This window comes from Dendrobates tinctorius, unplaced genomic scaffold, assembly GCF_039654945.1.
Source record: "Dendrobates tinctorius isolate UK_male_01 unplaced genomic scaffold, ASM3965494v1 ptg000162l, whole genome shotgun sequence".
NCBI lineage: Eukaryota > Metazoa > Chordata > Amphibia > Anura > Dendrobatidae > Dendrobates > Dendrobates tinctorius.
Window position 1 is genome coordinate 65,433,046 of NW_027361829.1, and position 14,775 is coordinate 65,447,820.

The following is a 14,775-nucleotide window of genomic DNA, read 5'->3' on the forward strand; positions in this document are numbered from 1 at the left end:
TGTGCAATTGTTGTCCCCTGTGCTGCCCCCTTTTGGTATTTTGTTTCTCACAACAAACATTCTCTTAATTTGAATATTGGACATCTCTTCAGTTTCTTTTTCGTTGTTAATTACTATAATGAGGCAGCAGAGTTACTCTGGACTTTGTCTGGCCTCTGTTCAGCGTTGTCCTTTTCAGAGGTGCATAAAACTGGCGGACTGTGCTTTTATGCTCGCCTAAAAAGACAGATGCCGCCAGATCACAGGTCAGATGGCGTCCACAGTGCCTCCATCTGCCTCATTGTAGGGAATCTTCCGCCAGAGGTTCCGTCTGAATCACGTATTTCAGAGATTTACATGGAAATCCCAATCCAAGGCCTCAGTGTAGAGCACAGGCTAAATGTGCGCCGAGCCTTACTGCGATCTTTGGGAGGCAGAATGAAAAAATCAACAGTTGGTGAAGTATTGGTTGTATTCATTTTTGCGGCATAAGTCATTAGTCAATTTTATTCTTCAGGTCAATTTGATTACAGTGATACCAGATTTATATCAGGTTTTTATGTTTGGCAGCTGTCACACCCTAAAAGATGCTGTTTTTGCATCACATATTTTGAGAGCTATAATTTTTCCATATTTCGGTTAACAGAGTCATGTGAGGGCTTGTTTCTTTGCGGCACGAGTTGACATTTTTATTGGTACCATTTTTAGGCTCATTAATTTTTTTTATCGCTTTCTATTCCAATTTTTGGACGCAGAATAAACAAAAAACAACAATTCAGGATTTTTTTTTAATGCTGTTCTGCGTGTAGTAAAATCGGTAAGGCAGCTTTATTCTTTGGGTTAGTACGGTTACAGCGATACCCAATCTATATTATTTTTAGATTTTGGCGCTTTTACACAATAAAAACTATTTTATAGAAAAAAATAATTATTTTTGCATCGTTTTATTCTGAGAGCTATAACTTTTGTATTTTTTGGCTGATGGAGTTGTATGGCGGCGTGTTTTTTTGTGGGAGAAGATGACGTTTTCAGTAATACTATTTTTTTACATTCGTCTTTTACATCACATTTTATTCCACTTTTTGTTTGGCAGTATGATGATAAAGCATTGTCTTTTGCCTCGTTTTTTATGGTGTTCACTAAAGGGGTTAACTAGTAACACAGTTTTATAGGTCGTTTCGTACGCAGCAATACCAAATGTGTGTACTTTTATTATTTTATTTTTCACAATAATAATTATTTATGGGTACAATATATTTTTTCGATTATTTTGTGAGTTTTTTAAAAATGTTTTTACAACTTTTTTCACTTAGTCCCACTAAGGGACTTTCACGTTCTGCAGTCCTATCGCTGTTAGAAGGTATATCATTGCAGCAGCATTGTTATACCTTATAGCCTGTCAGCCCTGCAGACACAAGTTAGTGCCTGGTGACCCAGATGTAGTCATGACGACATGGGGTCACCATGGCAATGATTGGGCCCCCGCTATGACGTTGCAGGAGTGCTGATCCAAGGGCAGAGGGGCTTTTCTTCCATCTGACTGCTCGCAAAATGATGCGATGGTGTTTAAAGTGCCGGGAGCGGTGAGGGCATGTCACGTTGGCGGCGGGAACCGCCGTCGTGCCAGCAGCAGCAGGGCCCGCCGCCGCTTGTGCTCACCTGCCCCCATCTCGCCGCGCTGTGCTGGTCTCCTCCCCGCTCTCGTCCCCCCGGAGTGTGTTCCTCACGCGCAGGCGCCTTAGGCCGCGGGCGCGCGCCATGCAGGGTTCTTAACCCTGCAGCTCCCGCCCTAAGGTTCTGGCCCTCCTATCAAGTAGCAGCTTAGGGTATATCAGGCGTCTCCAACATGGTGGAGATGCCTGATTATCGTGTGCCTTGCCTGCGGTGTTCTGGCCGAGTTGCAGGAGTTCTTTCCTGTAACTTCCTCCTATTCCTTGCCTTGCTTCAGTCCGGTGCTCGTGCTCTGTCCTGTACTCCGTGCTCTGCCCTGTAGTCCTTCCTCTGTCCAGCTCGCCTTCCTCTGCCTGTACCCCGCACTCAGTCCTATACTCAGCCCTGTACTCCGTCCTCCGCTCTGCACCTCTCCATGACTCCATGTTCAGTCCCATACTCTGTCTGGTACTTCATACTCCTTCATGTACTCCCTCAGTTAGGTACTCTGTCCCGTGTTCCTGACCCGTTCCGTTTCTTCTCGTGCTCTGGTCCTTTTGAGCCGCCTCTCTTGGTTCTAGCTGTCGCGGCACCTGTCTTCCGAGGGCCTGCCCCTAACGGTCCCTGTATAGGGGTCGGTTCCACCTGGTGCGCTCGCCCCCAGGAGCTCCAGTGTCGCGATCCAGAGGGTCCACTCACGGACGTTACCTTGATCATCACAGCATAATCAGGCCATGGACCCCGCTAGTGCCTCGGCGGCCACGCAGAAAGAGTTACTCTTTTTGCGTGAGAACCAGACTAGAATAATGTCCTTTATGAAATCCATGGATACCCGTCTGTCCGCCTTACAAACTGCTGACCCAGGGAATGCCCGTTGCTAGCTGGGCTCCAGCAGGAGCTCGCGCAGCAGCGCGATGCCCAGTCCAACATTCTGAGTTATATGGCGTCCGTTGACGACCGTCTTCTGTCCCTGCAGTCCGCTGCAGCTGCTTCGGCTCAACCACGGGATCCTGTATCTCACCCGCCACCACGTTTAGGGAAACCTCCCAGGTTTAGCGGGGACCCCAAGTTATGTCGGGGGTTTTTGAATCAGTGTCAGTTGCACTTTGAGCTCCTGCCCCAGCAATACCCCTGTGATCGAGCCAAAGTAGCGTTTATTGTGTCCCATCTTGAAGGGGAGGCCTTGGCTTGGGTCAATCCCCTGTGAGAGAGAGATGACCCAGTGGTGTCTAGCATACAGAACTTTCTAGACACCTTCCGCAGGGTATTTGATGAACCTGGACGCGTGGCCTCCACCACTGACGCTCTTTTCAATCTCCGTCAGGGTTCTCTCACTGTAGGACAGTATGCCATTCGCTTCCGGACACTGTCCTCTGAGCTGGGGTGGAATAATGAGGCCTTGGTTGGGGCCTTTTGGAGGGGACTCTCGGGCAAAATAAAAGATGAGCTTGCCGGTCGAGACACTTGCCGGTCGAGGATCTCATATCCCTAGCCACCCATTTAGATTTACGGTTTCAAGAACGCTCTCGGGAGTCAGTTAGGGAGAGGAGACCCTTTAGGGTATACCAAGCGCCTATTCCCCGCTCCCTGACATCTCTTAGTAGTTCCGCCCCGGAGCCCATGCAGGTGGACCGAGTAAAGTTGTCCGAGCAGCAACGCAGGGAGAGAAGGACGCGAGGGTTATGCCTTTACTGTGGGGGGCTAATCATTTTGTGCGTACTTGCCCAGTGAGGACGGGAAACGCTTCCACCAAGGCCAGGTAAGAGAGGCCTCCCTAGGTGATACCGATTCCTCTCTGCCCCTTACCATTTCAGTTCTAATTGTTGCAGGTCGGGAGCGTAGATCTGTGGAGGCGTATGTGGACTCGGGTGCGGCTGGTAATTTAATCCGGCTCACGGAAGTGGACCAGTTCCGAATTCCCGTGGTTACTCTGGAAAATCCACGCACTATCGCCTCTGTGGATGGCAAACCGCTACCTGAACCCGTCACCATGGTCACTGTCGAAGTGGAACTAAAAGTTGGAGCTCTTCACCGGGAAAAAAATCGCCTTTTATGTTCTGCCTAATCTGTCCCACGCCGTGCTCCTCGGTCTACCATGGTTACGTTCACATGAGCCTGTTCTGGACTGGCGTTCTGGGGAGATCCTACGTTGGGGACACTCCTGCCATGAGCATTGTTTGTTGTCGGTACTTTGTCCTGGACCACGGCATGTTCCTACCGACCTTCCTCGGCTTCCCACGGCTTACCACTCATACACCGACGTCTTCAGCAAGAAAGAGGCCGAGACCCTGCTGCCGCACCGATCCTACGATTGCCCAATCAAGCTGATTTCTGGAGCTAATCCCCCCAGGGGGAGAACTTATCCACTGTCCCCGGCAGAGACCACGATTATGTCTGAATACATCCGGGAAAACTTGGCTCGAGGTTTCATTCAGAAGTCATCACCTGGTTGAGCAGGGTTCTTTTTCGTCCATAAGAAAGACGGATCCCTTCGGCCGTGTATTGATTACCGAGGTCTGAACAGCATTACAGTCAAAAATAGGTATACTCTTCCACTGATCCCTGAACTCTTTGACCGTCTGAGAGGAGCCCGGGTCTTTACCAAGCTGGATCTGCGGGGAGCCTATAACATGATCCGAATCCGTGCCGGGGACGAGTGGAAGACGGCTTTCAATACTCGGGACGGCCATTACGAGTATTTGGTTATGCCTTTTGGTCTCTGCAATGCCCCGGCGGTATTCCAGGAGTTCGTTAATTAAATCTTCCGAGACCTACTCGTGTCGTCGTTTATCTTAATGACATCCTCGTCTTCTCACCTGACTTATCCACCCACCGGAGGAGTGTTCGACTGGTCCTGCAATGTCTACGGGAGAACCGACTCTATGCAAAATTGGAGAAATGCCTGTTCGAGCAAACCTCATTACCCTTTCTAGTGTACATTATCACGGACTCCGGGGTGAAGATGGACCCTGAGAAATTGTCTGCAGTACTCAAATGGCCACGTCCGGTCGGAGTAAAAGCTATCCAACGGTTCTTGGGTTTTGCAAATTATTACAGGCAGTTCATTCCCCACTTTTCTTCAGTGACCAAGCCCATCTCCGCTCTGACCCGAAAAGGGACCAAAGCAAATGTCTGGCCACCAAAGGCCGAAGAGGCCTTCCTTGCCTTGAAACGATCCTTTGCTACCGCCCCGATTTTACACCGGCCGACAGCTAATAGGCCCTTCACCCTAGAGGTGGATGCATCCTCCATTGGAGCCGGGGTGGTCCTCTCTCAGCGGACGTCTTCTGGTCACTTGGTGCCTTGCGGGTTCTTCTCTAAATCCTTCTCTCCCGCAGAATGCAACTATTCAATTGGAGATCGGGAATTACTGGCCATTAAGATGGCACTGGAGGAGTATCTTCTGGAGGGAGCGGTGCATCCATGCACAATCTTCACGGACCACAAGAATTTGGCATATCTTCAGTCTGCACAAAGGCTCAACTCCAGGCAAGCCAGGTGGTCGCTATATTTCTCCCGCTTTGACTTCAAACTCCATTTTCGGCCTGGGGATAGGAATACCAAGGTGGACGCCCTATCCAGGTCATTGCAATTGCTCTTAGGAGGCTCCTTCCTATATCATTGAGCCTGCCAAAGTTATCACCGTGGCACCCGTGACGCTCTCCCACATTCCGCCAGGCAAGACCTTCGTTCCACTGACTAAGAGGTCGGAAATCCTAGACTGGGGGCACTCCTCCAAGATTGCGGGCCACGTCGGGGTCAAGAAAACCCTCTGCCTTCTCTCTCGCTACTACTGGTGGCCTTCCAACATGGTGGCGACGCCTGATTATCGTGTGCCTTGCCTGCGGTGTTCTGGCCGAGTTGCAGGAGTTCTTTCCTGTAACTTCCTCCTATTCCTTGCCTTGCTTCAGTCCGGTGCTCGTGCTCTGTCCTGTACTCCGTGCTCTGCCCTGTAGTCCTTCCTCTGTCCAGCTCGCCTTCCTCTGCCTGTACCCCGCTCTCAGTCCTATACTCAGCACTGTACTCTGTCCTCCGCTGTGCACCTCTCCATCACTCCACGCTCAGTCCCATACTCTATCTGGTACTTCATACTCTGTCCCGTGTTCCTGACCCGTTCCGTTTCTTCTCGTGCTCTGGTCCTTTTGAGCCGCCCCTCTTGGTTCTAGCTGTCGCGGCACCTGTCTTCCGAGGGCCTGCCCCTAACGGTCCCTGTATAGGGGTCGGTTCCACCTGGTGCGCTCGCCCCCGGGAGCTCCAGTGCCGCGATCCAGAGGGTCCACTCTCGGACATTACCTTGTTCATCACCGGGCACTACACCTGGCACTGAGAGATAGTTGTCAGCTGTCAGAATCAGCCTTTGTGCGCTCAAAATCTCCTACAAGCATCCATACGTCTAAGGTTGGTAACCACTAGCCAGGCTGGACTTATTGATACATCTAAGGTAATGAATGGGTTAAGTTGTTTTTATTTAAAGGGAATCTATCACCAGGAATAATGCTATTAACCTGCAGATATGGGGTTAATCTGAAGGTTAACAGTGTTATTATGCTGTCTGGCGCTTGCCGAATGTGGAGGGAAGAAAATGATCTTTATTCTCCCTACCAGCATTCGGTATTCAGTTATGGGGGCAGCGCTGGTGCTGGTTCAGGCACCACGGTATACAGAGCAGCTGCTGTATCTAGGGGCGCTCTTACAGCGTTGCTCTGTATTCTCAGAGAGGTGACAGAACCGGCGCCGCCCCACCCCTATGACTGAATGCTGACGGGGAGAATAAAGATCATTTTCTCCCATCTACATTTGGCTGTGTGCAGGCGCTGAACAGCAGCATAACTCTGTTAACCCGCAGATTAACAGCGTTATTCCTGGTGACAGGTTCCCCATGGTATTAATCTTCAGGTAAATAGGGTTCTGATTGAAAGCACCGCTGCCAGGAGGAAATTAACTATATTCCCCCGGAAGGGTTCGGCTTGCTGTTGCAGGAGTGGCACCGACACAGTTTCAGTCACGCTCGGTGCACAGAGAAAGATGGCTGTATCCGCACCCCCGGCACTGACAACAGACTCATCATTAGAGCCAGGTCAATCATGTCAATGCCGGGGCCTCTGACTGCAGCTTGGTGAATCCTAAGGGTAGGTCCACACAACAGTATTTTCGGCCCAAGTACTGTCTGTGAAAAAATGGACAGGACATGGACCAATGTTATTCAATCGGGCACTGCAGAAAAGCATTTTTCCCCATCAACTGAAGAGTAGTGCGAAAAAAATATAAAAAAAAAATCGCAGTATGCACTCCTTACTTCCATGTGTTGTGTGAAAATTGCCCATTGTAGTCTATGAATGCTCAACAACAAAAAACAGATTCCATACGTACAGCATCCGACACAGATACACTGCAATTCTGTAATATAGGAAGCTGTACAAGGTCCTGTAAATGATTAATAGCTGCTATTAAAAAAACAGATTGGACACAGACAGCACACGGATGGCAAGTGACAGAAAAATCGCCCAAATATTCGGAATGAAAATCTGACGATTCTTTACACACTCGAGTGACCTCAGCCTTTTTGTTATTCACTTGCCAGTATTTGTAATAGTTATTTCTTCCGTATTTGTATACCAAAAGCAGGAGTGACTCTAAGGCCGGAGTCACACTACAGCGAGATACGGCCGAGTCTCGCAGGTTAAAACCAAGCTCTGGCGCCGGCACTCCGGAGTGGAGCGTGCAGCCGCACAGCAATACATGGAGCTGCACGCTCCGCTCCGGAGTGCCGGTGCCAGAGCTTGGTTTTAACCTGCGAGACTCGGCCGTATCTCGCTGTAGTGTGATCCCGGCCTAAAACACAGAACGGGTGTCAGTCTTTCAATTAGAAGTTCCATGCCTGGTTTTGGCATACAAACACTGATGCAAAATACCGATGTGTGAACAAGCCCTTACAATGTACAATATGCACAGTGTCAGGATTCTGCTGTTTGCCGCCATGGAGGGCGACACGTGACTTCTCATGGGTGCTTTTTCCAATGGATCTTCGAAAAAATTAGGAAAACAAGCAAGTCAGCATATGACCACAAGTATGTAAATTGCAAGTGTGATCACTGATCCAGCAAGCAAACGGAGCGGAATCCTGACAGTGAGAAATTCATGGCTGGCCTGGAAAACAGTTTTATTTGAATTATCATGGCATTTATTCATCTATAAACCATCCCCCATGAGGCAGTTAGGGCTACATGGCAGCCAAGTTTCACCCGGTGTCACCCTTACATCCCAGTGCAATGGGATGCATTGATGTGCTCACATCCTGTCCTCACTGCTGGCAGTGTCACTGAGCCAAACAAACATCAGTTTCAATATAGATCTGTGTCTCCAATCACCAAGACTCAGAACACGCCCTATTCTCATCCATTTTGCAGATCAGACTTGGCCGAAATGCAACATGCTGCGCTCGGCGCACACGGGCGCACCTTCAAAAGTGCGCAGCGCACGGCAAAATCCTGCTAGCGCACGATCTGCGCACGCTATGCTAAAGATAATGTGCGCAGATCGCAAGCGCCCATGTGCGCTAGTAGGCGGCGATGACCGGATGGGGCAGGCAGGGAGCCGGCAGGGGGTGGGGCTTAGCGGCGGCCGTGCGCAGGCGGTCGCAGCGCTATAAAGCGCAAATGTGAAACCGGCCTTAGTGGATCCGTGTAAAACAGAGGACACTGGAGACAGGCTTTGTACCACAGTCTCCCATCCATGTTTCATCCGTTTTTTAATGATTCATCATTGGGAGTCAATGGATAAAAAAAAGTTCACAATCTGCTCCAGTGAAAACAATGGGGTGAGAAAAAAAACGGAAGCAATGAGGATGATCTGGGAATGTAGACTTAGGGCTGTGTTCACATGGTCAAAGTTTTAGATACAATTTTGCAAAACCTGGGAGTGAAAGCAAATAATGAGACGTGTCTCTCCCAGATGTCGGATACATTCTTAGGTACGGCTTCAAGAATGCATCAGAAAACCTGAATGTGGAAAGAAGGAACCCTTGGACTGTGTAAGGGCTCTTTCACACGTCCTGATATTATCGGTAATGGGAAAACCAGTCCTGGAGATATCTGTGTCTGTGTGTTTCATACGTGTGCCACATCAGTATCGCATGTACTGGCGCCTCAGAGGAGCCGGCACTGTTCGCGCTGTTCTCAGGCACCGGGTGCTGAGCACAGTTCACATCAATGTCCCTTGCTCTCCCTGAGATCACCAGGAGCAGGGGACATTGTTGAGAGTTGTGGTCTGCCCCCGCTGTCTACATCAAGTGTAAAATTAAGAATAAAATAAAAATCACATTATACTCACCTCAAAGCTTGTGCGACATTTTTATTTTATTCTTAATTTTAGACTTGATGTACAAAGCGGGGGCAGACTCCAACTCTCAACATGGTCCCGTGCTAGCGCTGATCTCAGGGAGAGCAGGGGACAGTGATGGGAGTCGTCCTTAACACACAGCACCAGGGATAAGTGAGAACAGTACCGCTGCATCCCAGGCACCGGTATGTGTCACACTGACGACACAGGGACATCATCCGCGTGCATGTGTGCGGGATGTTTTTCAGCCTGTGCTGCTGCTAAAAAATGGACGTCAGCGGGTTTTGCCCACAGTCACTCGGTCCGTGGAAACACACTGACATGTGCACAGAGCATGTGTAAGCGTCACCGGTAAGTGTGAAAACCATCATCACACACGCAGGACACATTGACATCTGAAAGTGCCCTTAGACACAAGGGGGATGGTAACACCCAATTGGCAATTTATTCATAAATTGCCAGGAGGAATAACAGAGGAACAGCACAACACAGGTGTAGGAAAAGAGGCTCCGGATGTGGGGAATAAGTGTTTACGGAGACAGAAGGGTCGTCACTGTATGGTCCTTCCCCAGCCTGTATACGGGGAGCTCTCGCTATATCACTGCTGTGAGAACACATTGCAACTTATTCCCTTCCCAACACACAGGAGGGAGTCTCTGCAGCACATGCACTGCTGGATCACACTTTCCCATTCATTCACCTCAGGTGATCACTGCTACAAGTCTTCATACATGAGAGGATCTTACAGGACACACAAGTCACTGGGGATTCATGGTGCTGCAATATGCTGCCTATGATCCTGGCACTTGTAGTTCCACTAGAGGCACACAATACAGAAAAAGACACCCCCAACGCGTCTCTGTGCCCCGGGATGTATCACTGACGGTGCACGCTGCACTCTCACATGTCCTACCTCAGGAGGGACAGTTCCTGGTGTGCGGAAGGACCTTACATGACGTCACGTACGTACCGGTCACATGTGTGGGAGGAGTCAGTGTGCTGCAGTGCTGAGGGAGCTGGAAGTGCTGTGTGTATCTATGGGCTACTGAAGAGGAGTCCTGCAGTACACGGCTGCCAGGCTCACACACTGAGCGGCAACCATCGTGTGTGTGACGGGATACAGCACTACATTGTCACACACAGCTCTGCACCGTCAGGTCCATGGTACAAACAGCTCTGCACCGCAGGCTCATGATACAGACACAGCTCTGCACCGTCAGGTCCATGGTACAGACACAGCTCTGCACCGTCAGGTCCATGGTACAAACACACAGCTCTGCACCGCAGGCTCATGATACAGACACAGCTCTGCACCGCAGGCTCATGATACAGACACAGCTCTGCACCGCAGGTCCATGGTACAGACACAGCTCTGCACCGCAGGTCCATGGTACAGACACAGCTCTGCACCGCAGGTCCATGGTACAGACACAGCTCTGCACCGCAGGTCCATGGTACAGACACAGCTCTGCACCGTCAGGTCCATGGTACAAACACAGCTCTGCACCGCAGGCTCATGATACAGACACAGCTCTGCACCGCAGGTCCATGGTACAGACACAGCTCTGCACCGTCAGGTACATGATACAGACACAGCTCTGCACCGCAGGCTCATGATACAGACACAGCTCTGCACCGCAGGTCCATGGTACAGACACAGCTCTGCACCGCAGGCTCATGATACAGACACAGCTCTGCACCGTCAGGTACATGATACAGACACAGCTCTGCACCGTCAGGTCCATGGTACAGACACAGCTCTGCACCGTCAGGTCCATGGTACAAACACAGCTCTGCACCGCAGGCTCATGATACAGACACAGCTCTGCACCGCAGGTCCATGGTACAGACACAGCTCTGCACCGTCAGGTCCATGGTACAAACACAGCTCTGCACCGCAGGCTCATGATACAGACACAGCTCTGCACCGCAGGTCCATGGTACAGACACAGCTCTGCACCGCAGGCTCATGATACAGACACAGCTCTGCACCGTCAGGTACATGATACAGACACAGCTCTGCACCGCAGGCTCATGATACAGACACAGCTCTGCACCGCAGGCTCATGATACAGACACAGCTCTGCACCGCAGGCTCATGATACAGACACAGCTCTGCACCGTCAGGTACATGATACAGACACAGCTCTGCACCGCAGGTCCATGGTACAGACACAGCTCTGCACCGCAGGTCCATGGTACAGACACACACACAGCTCTGCACCGCAGGCTCATGATACAGACACAGCACTGCACCGTCAGGTACATGATACAGACACAGCACTGCACTGTCAGGTACATGATACAGACACAGCTCTGCACCGCAGGTCCATGGTACAGACACAGCTCTGCACCGTCAGTTCCATGGTACAGACACACACACAGCTCTGCACCGCAGGCTCATGATACAGACACAGCTCTGCACCCTCAGGTACATGGTACAGACACAGCTCTGCACCGCAGGCTCATGATACAGACACAGCTCTGCACCGCAGGCTCATGATACAGACACAGCTCTGCACCGCAGGTCCATGGTACAGACACAGCTCTGCACCGTCAGTTCCATGGTACAGACACACACACAGCTCTGCACCGCAGGCTCATGATACAGACACAGCTCTGCACCATCAGGTACATGATACAGACACAGCTCTGCACCGCAGGCTCATGGTACAGACACAGCTCTGCACCCTCAGGTACATGGTACAGACACAGCTCTGCACCGTCAGGTCCATGGTACAGACACAGCTCTGCACCGCAGGCTCATGATACAGACACAGCTCTGCACCGTCAGGTACATGGTACAGACACAGCTCTGCACCGTCAGGTCCATGGTACAGACACAGCTCTGCACCGTCAGGTCCATGGTACAGACACAGCTCTGTACCGTCGGGTCCATGGTACAGACACAGCTCTGCACAGCAGGCTCATGATACAGACACAGCTCTGCACCGCAGGCTCATGATACAGACACAGCTCTGCACCCTCAGGTACATGGTACAGACACAGCTCTGCACCGTCAGGCTCATGATACAGACACAGCTCTGCACCACAGGCTCATGATACAGACACAGCTCTGCACCGTCAGGTACATGGTACAGACATAGCTCTGCACCGTCAGGTCCATGGTACAGACACACAGCTCTGCACCGCAGGTTCATGATACAGACACAGCTCTGCACCGTCAGGTCCATGGTACAGTCACAGCTCTGCACCGTCAGGTACATGGTACAGACACAGCTCTGCACCGTCAGGTACATGGTACAGACACACAGCTCTGTACCGTCAGGTCCATGGTACAAACACACAGCTCTGCACCGCAGGTTCATGATACAGACACAGCTCTGCACCGCAGGCTCATGATACAGACACAGCTCTGCACCGTCAGGTCCATGGTACAGATACAGCTCTGCACCGTCAGGTACATGGTACAGACACAGCTCTGCACCGCAGGCTCATGATACAGACACAGCTCTGCACCGCAGGCTCATGATACAGACACAGCTCTGCACCGTCAGGTACATGGTACAGACACAGCTCTGCACCGCAGGCTCATGATACAGACACAGCTCTGCACCGCAGGCTCATGATACAGACACAGCTCTGCACCGTCAGGTACATGGTACAGACACAGCTCTGCACCGCAGGCTCATGATACAGACACAGCTCTGCACCACAGGCTCATGATACAGACACAGCTCTGCACCGCAGGCTCATGATACAGACACAGCTCTGCACCGCAGGCTCATGATACAGACACAGCTCTGCACCGCAGGCTCATGATACAGACACACACAGCTCTGCACCGCAGGTCCATGGTACAGACACAGCTCTGCACCGTCAGGTCCATGGTACAGACACACACACAGCTCTGCACCGCAGGCTCATGATACAGACACAGCTCTGCACCCTCAGGTACATGGTACAGACACAGCTCTGCACCATCAGGTCCATGGTACAGACACAGCTCTGCACCGCAGGCTCATGATACAGACACAGCTCTGCACCGTCAGGTACATGCTACAGACACAGCTCTGCACCGTCAGGTCCATGGTACAGACACAGCTCTGCACCGTCAGGTCCATGGTACAGACACAGCTCTGCACAGCAGGCTCATGATACAGACACAGCTCTGCACCGCAGGCTCATGATACAGACACAGCTCTGCACCCTCAGGTACATGGTACAGACACAGCTCTGCACCGTCAGGTACATGGTACAGACACAGCTCTGCACCGTCAGGTCCATGGTACAGACACACAGCTCTGCACCGCAGGCTCATGATACAGACACAGCTCTGCACCGCAGGTTCATGATACAGACACAGCTCTGCACCGTCAGGTCCATGATTTATAATAGCAACGGTACAGAGCCGCATCCTAAATATATTATATATCATTCCTCATAGGTGTCACTCTGTTTGGACAAAATAGAATCAATCGCTGATGTATACACCAAGAATTGTGGAAACCACAGTAAAAAATTGCGACCATAGATCCATAATAATAAAATTACTTCTCTTTATTGAATTGTAAATAGGACAGGACAAAAAATGGGGAACTGTGCAAGGAACAATCAAAAAGTGCAATAGTATAAGTGCTCATACAAGCAGGACCCGCCCCAGTCAGCCTGAACCATCATATACCAAGATAGATGCATATATTTCCTGTGTTAATGCTCCATATGAGGAGCATTATATATCTTGCATAAAGAGGGAAACAATGCCCATCAACTATCACACAGGATAAATCTGTGCACTATCACAAAAGAAGGTAACTAGAGGGGTTAACAAATAAACAATACTACCCTCGGGCCATATAAACCATATCTTACATATATAGAAAGACGGAGGATGGTGCAGCAAACAATGCCCGAATTGCACCGGCAGGCAATTACCCGCCCTAAGAAAATAAGGACCCAAACCGTTACCTTAATGAGGCTCCAGGATGACCGGGCGGACCGCTCGTTCCCCGACGCGCGTTTCGGAGCGATAAGCTCCTTCCTCAGGGGGCATGCCCCCTGAGGAAGGAGCTTATCGCTCCGAAACGCGCGTCGGGGAACGAGCGGTCCGCCCGGTCATCCTGGAGCCTCATTAAGGTAACGGTTTGGGTCCTTATTTTCTTAGGGCGGGTAATTGCCTGCCGGTGCAATTCGGGCATTGTTTGCTGCACCATCCTCCGTCTTTCTATATATGTAAGATATGGTTTATATGGCCCGAGGGTAGTATTGTTTATTTGTTAACCCCTCTAGTTACCTTCTTTTGTGATAGTGCACAGATTTATCCTGTGTGATAGTTGATGGGCATTGTTTCCCTCTTTATGCAAGATATATAATGCTCCTCATATGGAGCATTAACACAGGAAATATATGCATCTATCTTGGTATATGATGGTTCAGGCTGACTGGGGCGGGTCCTGCTTGTATGAGCACTTATACTATTGCACTTTTTGATTGTTCCTTGCACAGTTCCCCATTTTTTGTCCTGTCCTATTTACAATTCAATAAAGAGAAGTAATTTTATTATTATGGATCTATGGTCGCAATTTTTTACTGTGGTTTCCACAATTCTTACCGTCAGGTCCATGGTACAGTCACAGCTCTGCACCGTCGGGTACATGGTACAGACACAGCTCTGCACCGTCAGGTACATGGTACAGACACACAGCTCTGTACCGTCAGGTACATGGTACAAACCCAGCTCTGCACCGTCAGGTACATGGTACAAACCCAGCTCTGCACCGTCAGGTCCATGGTACAGACACACAGCTCTGCACCGCAGGTTCATGATACAGACACAGCTCTGCACCG

At 50.5% G+C, this 14,775-nt stretch overlaps 1 protein-coding gene and 1 long non-coding RNA gene across 4 annotated transcripts in view; one reads left to right on the forward strand and one right to left on the reverse strand.

Moving 5' to 3' along the window:
* The window catches only part of LARS2 (leucyl-tRNA synthetase 2, mitochondrial), a 537,549-nt gene that overhangs the window by 282,047 nt on the left and 240,727 nt on the right, over window positions 1–14,775 (reverse strand). The window contains exon 1 of one of the 3 annotated variants that reach the window (XM_073550069.1): window positions 9,938–9,979. The exons of 1 other annotated variant lie outside the window; for it this stretch is intronic. The gene's annotated coding sequence lies outside the window, so the exon portion shown is untranslated. Of the gene's footprint in view, window positions 1–9,880; window positions 9,980–14,775 lie in introns of those variants that run through there. One more of the 3 variants, XM_073550068.1, reaches the window with a different exon arrangement.
* The window catches only part of LOC141052766 (uncharacterized), a 77,532-nt gene continuing 72,233 nt past the window's right edge, over window positions 9,477–14,775 (forward strand). The window contains exon 1 of the long non-coding RNA XR_012220886.1: window positions 9,477–9,929. This is a non-coding gene — a long non-coding RNA (uncharacterized lncRNA). The remainder of the gene's footprint in view (window positions 9,930–14,775) is intronic.